At 35.0% G+C, this 7842-nt stretch overlaps 1 pseudogene; it reads right to left on the reverse strand.

Annotated features, from left to right (window-relative positions):
• The window catches only part of LOC109837649, a 6791-nt pseudogene extending 1674 nt beyond the window's left edge, over positions 1-5117 (reverse strand).

Genomic DNA, 7842 nt, shown 5'->3' on the forward strand with positions numbered 1-7842 from the left:
CCGTCCCTGACCTCCTCCGCCTCCTCCGCCTCAAGGTCTTCGATTGGACCGGCCACCAGCGTTCTCACCCTTACCGCAGCATCTGCTCTGGAACGTCTTCCTCTTTCAAATCCGCAAGTGACTTTGAAGGAGGTTCTCTTTCTTCTTCTTCGTCTTCTTCTTCTTGGTTCTTGATTTCGAATTGAAAGGAAAATGACGTTCGATCTGAGGCAAGTGGTTGCTGCTTTTCTCACTCTGTCAATGTTCACGATGCTTGGGAATATGATTAAGCAGGATCACTTTGATTCGTATGAGGTACAATCTTTATTAATTGAGCTTGAGTTGGAGTTTATGAATTTGATTGAGTTTTTAGGTTCATTGTATTGGATTTTGGGCTTCCATGTTCGTTTTGTGATTAAATTGGGTGTTTTGATGTTGAATTATGTCAACGTGTTGAGGATTTGATGTGGATCTGTTCTTTGCCTTGATTTCTTGCAAGCAGATGCCTGGTGAGATTTTTTGCACACAAGGTGTTTGATATAATGCCTTGGTGAGAAGAAATGGTTTTATTGGAGAGAATGACTCAATCTCAGGCATGGGTTATAATTTGATGGAATTAAGAAAGATTTGAGACCGATGAAAAAAAATCTATGCATGTTGTCATAAACTTAGGCCTATTGGTGAGTAAGTTAATCAGAAAGTTAAGCATCTCGTCATAATCTTCTTCGCAATGGAAATTGATATCTTCAGTGCGGCGTTACATATTTTGTTCCCCTAAATGCCAGATGCTTGTGGAATTTCTAATTCCAATCTCCTCTTCCTTTTTTCTTGTATGCTGGAGATGTTGTACTCAGACTCAGAAGGTTACGGCTGGCCGTCAAGAAAAGAGAAACAGAAGAAGAATAACAGGTTTGGGGGGTGTTAGAGGACGAAGAGAGTGAGAGATCTTTAATGTGTAGATATTACAGGAGGGGCTCTCGGTAAAGATTTGTCACGGTTATGGAGGTTGCCATTTTTTGCTACAGGTCATCAATGGAGAAGAGGGGAGTGAGAGCCAAGGTTCAAATGAATATGGAACACAATGTCCCCCGTTCCTTGTCTTGATTGAAAACAGATTGTGGACCCAAGAAAAGGGTCTACAACTATTTCAAAAAAAAAAAGCTTAAGAAAATCAAAGAGGGCCCAAATCTACATTTTACAATTGTGTTCATGCAAAAAACATATACAACCAAAGTATTAGTAGATGAGCACAACGACAAAATACGGTGGGAAAATTCCTTAACAACAATATGTATGCTCTATGTAGAGATGTCAAACAAGCGTTTCTATGCCACACCATTTTCCCATTTAGCATTTGCTAAATACGTCACCCCTCGGGATGGCAGTTTTTGCCCATGCTAGTTTTCCCAGCTTGTTCATACACTATCTAACCCACTCAAATCCACTCATTTAATTAAATAGACCTTAAATTGATGAGTTTTATTTGAATGGAAGATAAATGAGCCGTAAATGGGTGGGCTTGCAGCCACCCATTTACACATTTATGTGGGTATCATATCAAAAAGAGTTCCCAGATGGAGTTAGAAATAGACAACTGAAGGCTGCATTTACATCTAAGGAACTGATGATCTGAAATTCTAGAACTCAAATCTAGAATTTGAAATGTGATTAAATTCCAATTCAATTGTTTGGGAATAATTAGAATTTCATTCCTAGAGTTTTCAATTTTAAATCCATTGTCATTTTAATTTTCAGATTTTTTTATTTCTATACATTTTCGATTTTTAAAAGGGTTACTTGTAATTTTGAGACTTATAAGGGTGTTGTTTGTAATTTTTTGATTTAGGTAGGTGTCTGTAGTTTTCAAATTTTTAAGGTGGTTCTTAGTAAGTATTGAATTTCAAGGGTTGCTTATAATTTTCAGATTTTTCAAGGATTTGTTCGTAATTTTCAACTATTACAATAAAATCCGAGAGCTCTTTTGAAATAATACCCACCTAAATGGGCAAATGGGTGGGTAACCCACCCATTTACAACCCATTTATCTCCTATTGCAATAAAATCTGCCCATTTAATTAGATGGGTGGATATGAGTGGGTAAGGTAGTGGATGGGCAAGCAGACATGAGCAAAAACTATCATCCCTGGCACTGAACTTGCTGTCCAGCATGAAATATGCAAGTTATTGTACTCAACCCACCAGCAAGTTCAGATGATTGCCCCTCAGCGCAATTATAAACTCAAACCACCCTTTTTTGTTAGCTGACTACCTGCTATTCGCTTTAACCTTTAGATGAATCCTTCTCTTTATTAAACCTACTAAAATTGTGTTTCAAAAGGTATGTAGAAAAAAGGAGGGTACCTTCTAGAAAGAAAGGAGGGTACCTTCTACGTGTCATTAAGAAGTTGAGTACTTCTCTAATTAACCCAATGCATAAGGCATATGTGAATCTGTGATGCAGCTATAAGAGGACGCATAGACGCTTAGCCTTCAAGAGTGCATCTAGGAATCTCATATGAGCCCTAATTTACATTTGTGTAGAGATACTATAGCAGATTTTGATATTATAGTTTGAAACTTCTTTTAAAGGAATCAACAAATATCAACACAACTGAAGTTTGGTGGCTCCTGCAGTGTAAGATAGGCAAAGATAGTTTTGAGGGGAAATCAATAATGCAAATTGTAGTATTAGTAGATTGTTAAATGAGATTAGTATGATACTCCTCTAGCAAGGCTAGAGATGCATACACAAAAGTAGTAAAGAAAAAAAAAACAAACGCCACATCTAACAAGGCTCTAATGATCATCACTCTTCTTGATGCTTCCATTATGCAAGATATCCTAGATGGGTATGTTGCATGTATACCAATTTCAACTGGAGTTTAATAAAAGAAAATATAGAAAAAAAAGTAAGATAACTGGGGTTTAACAAGAGAAAATATAGAAAAGAAAAAAAGTGAGGTAAGTATAAACTACCATCGACTCATAGGAGTCATATCAACTAAAACTGAAAGATGTCCCCCTAGTAAGGACTGGAGCACTTCAAAGGGGGAAAAAAGAGTAGAGTGATTGTGACATATCAAGAATTCAGTCATATTTTCCTTCAAGCATTTTGAGGATACACATGCACTATGCTAAAAAATACAGTATTGTACTCTGATACTCTGGTAATGTTATCCTTCTACAGCATGCTAGATCATACAAAGAGGGTGTTTGGAAAGGATTATTTTTTGAAGTTTATAAGCTGTGCTACCTTTTAGTGGTTATTTGGCTTTTATTATAAACATTTGTAAAAGCATAATAGTCATTTGCGTGGTCAAACCTAGCTTATTTAGATAAGCTTATAAGTTAGCTTTTCCAAGGTTAGGAACTCCAACTTTTTTAAATTGGACTTAAAAGGTAGCTTATTTAAGACGTCACCAAACACACAGATATGGAGAAGATAGGTTAAAAGCTACTTTGACCAAAAAATTTAGCTCCCCAAACACCCTCAAAGTATTATTATTCAAGAAAATGAGAACACGAGTCTGCTGGACAAGCAATGCATCTTGTACAGGTTGATCAACCCCTAGCTGTGCCTCAAAGTATTAATTATTCATGACTCCGAGCTGCACCTAATTTTTAGATCCTAAATCCTTATTTCTGCAACTCTCTAATACACCAACCTTACAAATACCAGATGAAGCAAATTCCATTGTCTCATATGAAGTAATAAAAACTCGTACTAGCTTTTGCAAACACAGAGTGTAAGCTCAAAACTTCAACCATGAAAAAAACTCTCATGGAATGTCTGCCCAGTTACACAATGATGATCAGTACAACTTGAAGTTGGTAGTTTATAAAAAATGTTCAACATATTGGAAAATGCATCAGCACTTTTGACAGCAATAAAGTTCCATTTTCACTACTTTTGTCTTTATAATCTGCAATATAAAAAAGGAAAGAATTGATGATAATTCTGCTTGAGGTTGCCCTTTCTACAGAACCATCCCATTTAAGAGTTTTATCTGTTACAAAAAATATTATTAAAAAAATCACAAGAATTTTAATAGCCCAACGGATAACACCTCTTTCCTTGAGTAAAACATATATTACAAAATCCCCCTAAAACTGGCAGGATCACAAATGTCCTCTCCAAGGTTTCAAGTAAAAGTTTGACCCTTCTCTTTCAATTTCTATAAGGTTATTTACTTAGATGGCAGTTTGTGGTTATACATACAAGAATTATCTATACACCCATGTAATCAATATGATTATCGTATTGGAAGTTGATGATTACATCAAAAATTTTGATGATCATTCGACAAGGATTTGAACATTAAGATGCTGAAGTGCTGAAGTGCCAGTTTTAAAAGCTCACAAGAATTTTTATGATTCCTACAAACAATTGGGGTTCCATAATGTACACTCTACTTACCGCTAACCACTAGTCAGCCCGCTGATCAAGCTTCAAATTTGAAGTCCATAATCTCTCATTCAATAACGAACGAACTAGCTTTAGTTTTGCTCCATATGCTCAACAAAAAGGAGTTTACAAGTCTATCCTTCTTTCGTGTTGTCATCTTTCTCTCTTGAAGTCTTGGCCACTCAATCACAACACAACCTATCGACTCTAATCGCTCAATAGCAGTGCTTAAATTTGTGATCTCGTATCTTAAATCTCTCATTTCCACTCCCTACGATTAGCCCGATTCAAAAGCAAAATTCTTAGTAATTCATTCATCAACGATTCCCCCCCCATGCTTCATGTAACCAAAATTTTCACAGAACAAGACAATATGAGGTTCTGACAACAAAATGAAGTTTGTACATTAGGCGTCGAATCTAAGGAACCAAAAAAATAAGTAAATTTCTCGTTATTAATATTATCAAACAAGAAAAATTTACAAATTAGCAAGAAAGAGCTTGACAAATGGTTATCACTAGCAAGATAATATTAATTATTATGACAAAATTCTTGACTACAAACTCAATCAATTTCTCGATTAACAAGTGAAATTCATACTAATTTAGTAAAAGATTAAAAAAAGATAGAAATCGGGTTGATACCTCAGAGATCCCAAACCCTAACTTTGGAGCGGGTCGAAATGTGAAAAAAGAAAAGAAGGAGAACGACCAAAAAAGGACAACTATAAACGGGTCGGTTCGGTCGGTTCGGGTTCATGTAAAATCCAAACAGAGGAATAAAAAGCTAAATATCAGGAAAACCCCCTCACCTTTGGATAATTGGCAGATAGCCCCCATAACTACTAAAATATCAGAAAACCCCTTCTAAGTTTTAAGGTTATCAGAAAATACCATCTAACTTTAGGATTTTATCAAAAAAAACCCTCCTAAATGTGTTTACAGTTATTTTTCACAATGGTAGATGAAATTATGTAGTGGGGATATTTTTCAAGGAAAACTACGGTTCTTATGTATTAGATAAGAGTTTTTCTTCGTTGATGTGGTAGGTTTTTTTGGGGGTGAGAGTAGGGAGTTCTAATGACATTGGACCATGCTAGCTCATTTTGTTCTGAGTTAAAGAAAACCAAATCTGAGTTTCTTGCAACAAGAATTCAATGTTGAGCTCTGTGCGGTCGTACAAAGAAAGAACTAGTTATCTCTGTCTACATTACTTAACACATGCGCAAAATATTTAAGACACGCTAAAACCATCAATTTTCTCAAACATCGATTACGGGTAGGGATCAGATAAGAGAACTAAAAGGATACGAGCGAAACTGATAAGAATACTCAGAATGGACCTAAAATGTTGTATTCATACACGTATTCTTATATGTATCCCATCAAACTTTAATCCGTTTGCATATTCTTATGATTTTTTGCATCCCCTTTGGAGAATGTCGCGAGGAAAGGTAAAGGTTGATTTTAACAGAAATTATATTCTGAATGGTGCTCCTTCCATGGATAGAGTTGAGAGTTCAAAATTTTATAGTTCATAATCAAAAATTAACTAATGATGGATCGACACATAACAACAGCAAAAACAATTTTCATTTTGTGATTTAAATCAACTAACTTGATGATATAATACTAATTTTTTTTAATTTTTAATAATAAAAAGGCTTGCAATAAATATGGTTGTCAAACTTTCAAGAAAATCATAGCTGATCAAGGTTTTAACGACCTTAATTATTCGGGTGGAGGACGAAGCCAGAGGGGATAATTTGTAAATCTCAGGTTTTAATTTGTTTTTACGTAGCAACAAGCTTCTAGCGATCACGCACGCACTTGAGTGACAATGATACATAGTATCAAACAACATTTGCTGCAACAACAAAAGTTTTACTACAGGTCATCAATGGAGTTTGCCATTTTTTGCTACAAGTCATCAATGGAGAAGAGGGGAGTGAGAGCCAAGGTTCAAATGAATATGGAACACAATGTCCCCCGTTCCTTGTCTTGGTTGAAAACAGATTGTGGACCCAAGAAAAGGGCCTACAACTATTTAAAAAAAAGAGCTTAAGAAAATAAAAGAGGGCCCAAATCTACATTTTACAATTGTGTTCATGCAAAAAACATATACAACCAGAGTATTAGATGAGCACAGCGACAAAATACGGTGGGAAAATTCCTTAACAACAATATGTATGCTCTATGTAGAGATGTCAAACAGGCGTTTCTATGCCACACCATTTGCCTATTTAGCATTTGCTAAATGCGTCACCCCTCGGGGTGGCAGTTTATCATTTGCTAAGTGCTCACTTTATCATTAAGTAAATTTTGGAAAAAATCTATAAATCAGAATACATGTAGAAATACAAGGTTTACAAAGCAAGCTAGAATTGACACCACAGGACGCATTCATAAACAATAACCATTAACAAAATGAAGAAATGACACCGGATGTGTATGTTAAGTATCAGAAATTGAAAAAGAAAACTTAGCATATCATATATTCTAAGTTCGGTTTCATATAAACAGGTTCAGCTCTGATTCATGCAAAAGCTCAATGGCATTCGAAAAAATAAATGTTTTGGTTAGGAATTAGTTTGAGGCAAATGATTTTCATCGGAGAACTGAAAAGTGCTCACTTTATCAATAAGTAAATTTTTGAAAAAATCTACAAATCAAAATATAGCTAGAAATACAAAGTTTACAAAGCAAGCTAAAATTAACACCACAGGCCGCATTCATAAACAATAACCATTAACAATTTACAACGAAATGAAGAAATGACACTGGATGTGTATGTTAAGTATCAGAAAGTTGAAAAAGAAAACTTAGCATGACATATATTCTAAGTTCAGTTTCATATAAACAGGTTCACCTCTGATGCGTGCAAAAGCTCAATGGCATTCGAAAAAACAAAGGTTTTGGTTAAGAATAAGTTTGAGGCAAATGATTTTCATCAGAGAACTGAGAAGTGCTCACTTTATCAATAAGTAAATTTTCGAAAAAATCTACAAATCAGAATACAGCTAGAAATACAAGGTTTACAAAGCAAGCTCAGTTTCATATAAACAGGTTCACCTCTGATGCGTGCAAAAGCTCAATGGCATTCGAAAAAACAAATGTTTTGGTTAAGAATTAGTTTGAGGCAAATGATTTTCATCAGAGAACTGAGAAGTGCTCACTTTATCAATAAGTAAATTTTCGAAAAAATCTACAAATCAGAATACAGCTAGAAATACAAGGTTTACAAAGCAAGCTAGAATTGACACCACAGGTTACATTCATAAACAATAACCATTAACAAAATGAAGAAATAACACCAGATGTGTATGTTATGTATCAGAAATTGAAAAAGGAAATTTAGCATGTCATATATTCTAAGTTCAGTTTCATATAAACAGGTTCAGCTCTTATGCATGCAAAAGCTCAATGGCATTCGAAAAAGCAAATGTTTTGGTTAAAAAT

This window comes from Asparagus officinalis, chromosome 4, assembly GCF_001876935.1.
Source record: "Asparagus officinalis chromosome 4, Aspof.V1, whole genome shotgun sequence".
Classification (NCBI taxonomy): Eukaryota; Viridiplantae; Streptophyta; class Magnoliopsida; order Asparagales; family Asparagaceae; genus Asparagus; species Asparagus officinalis.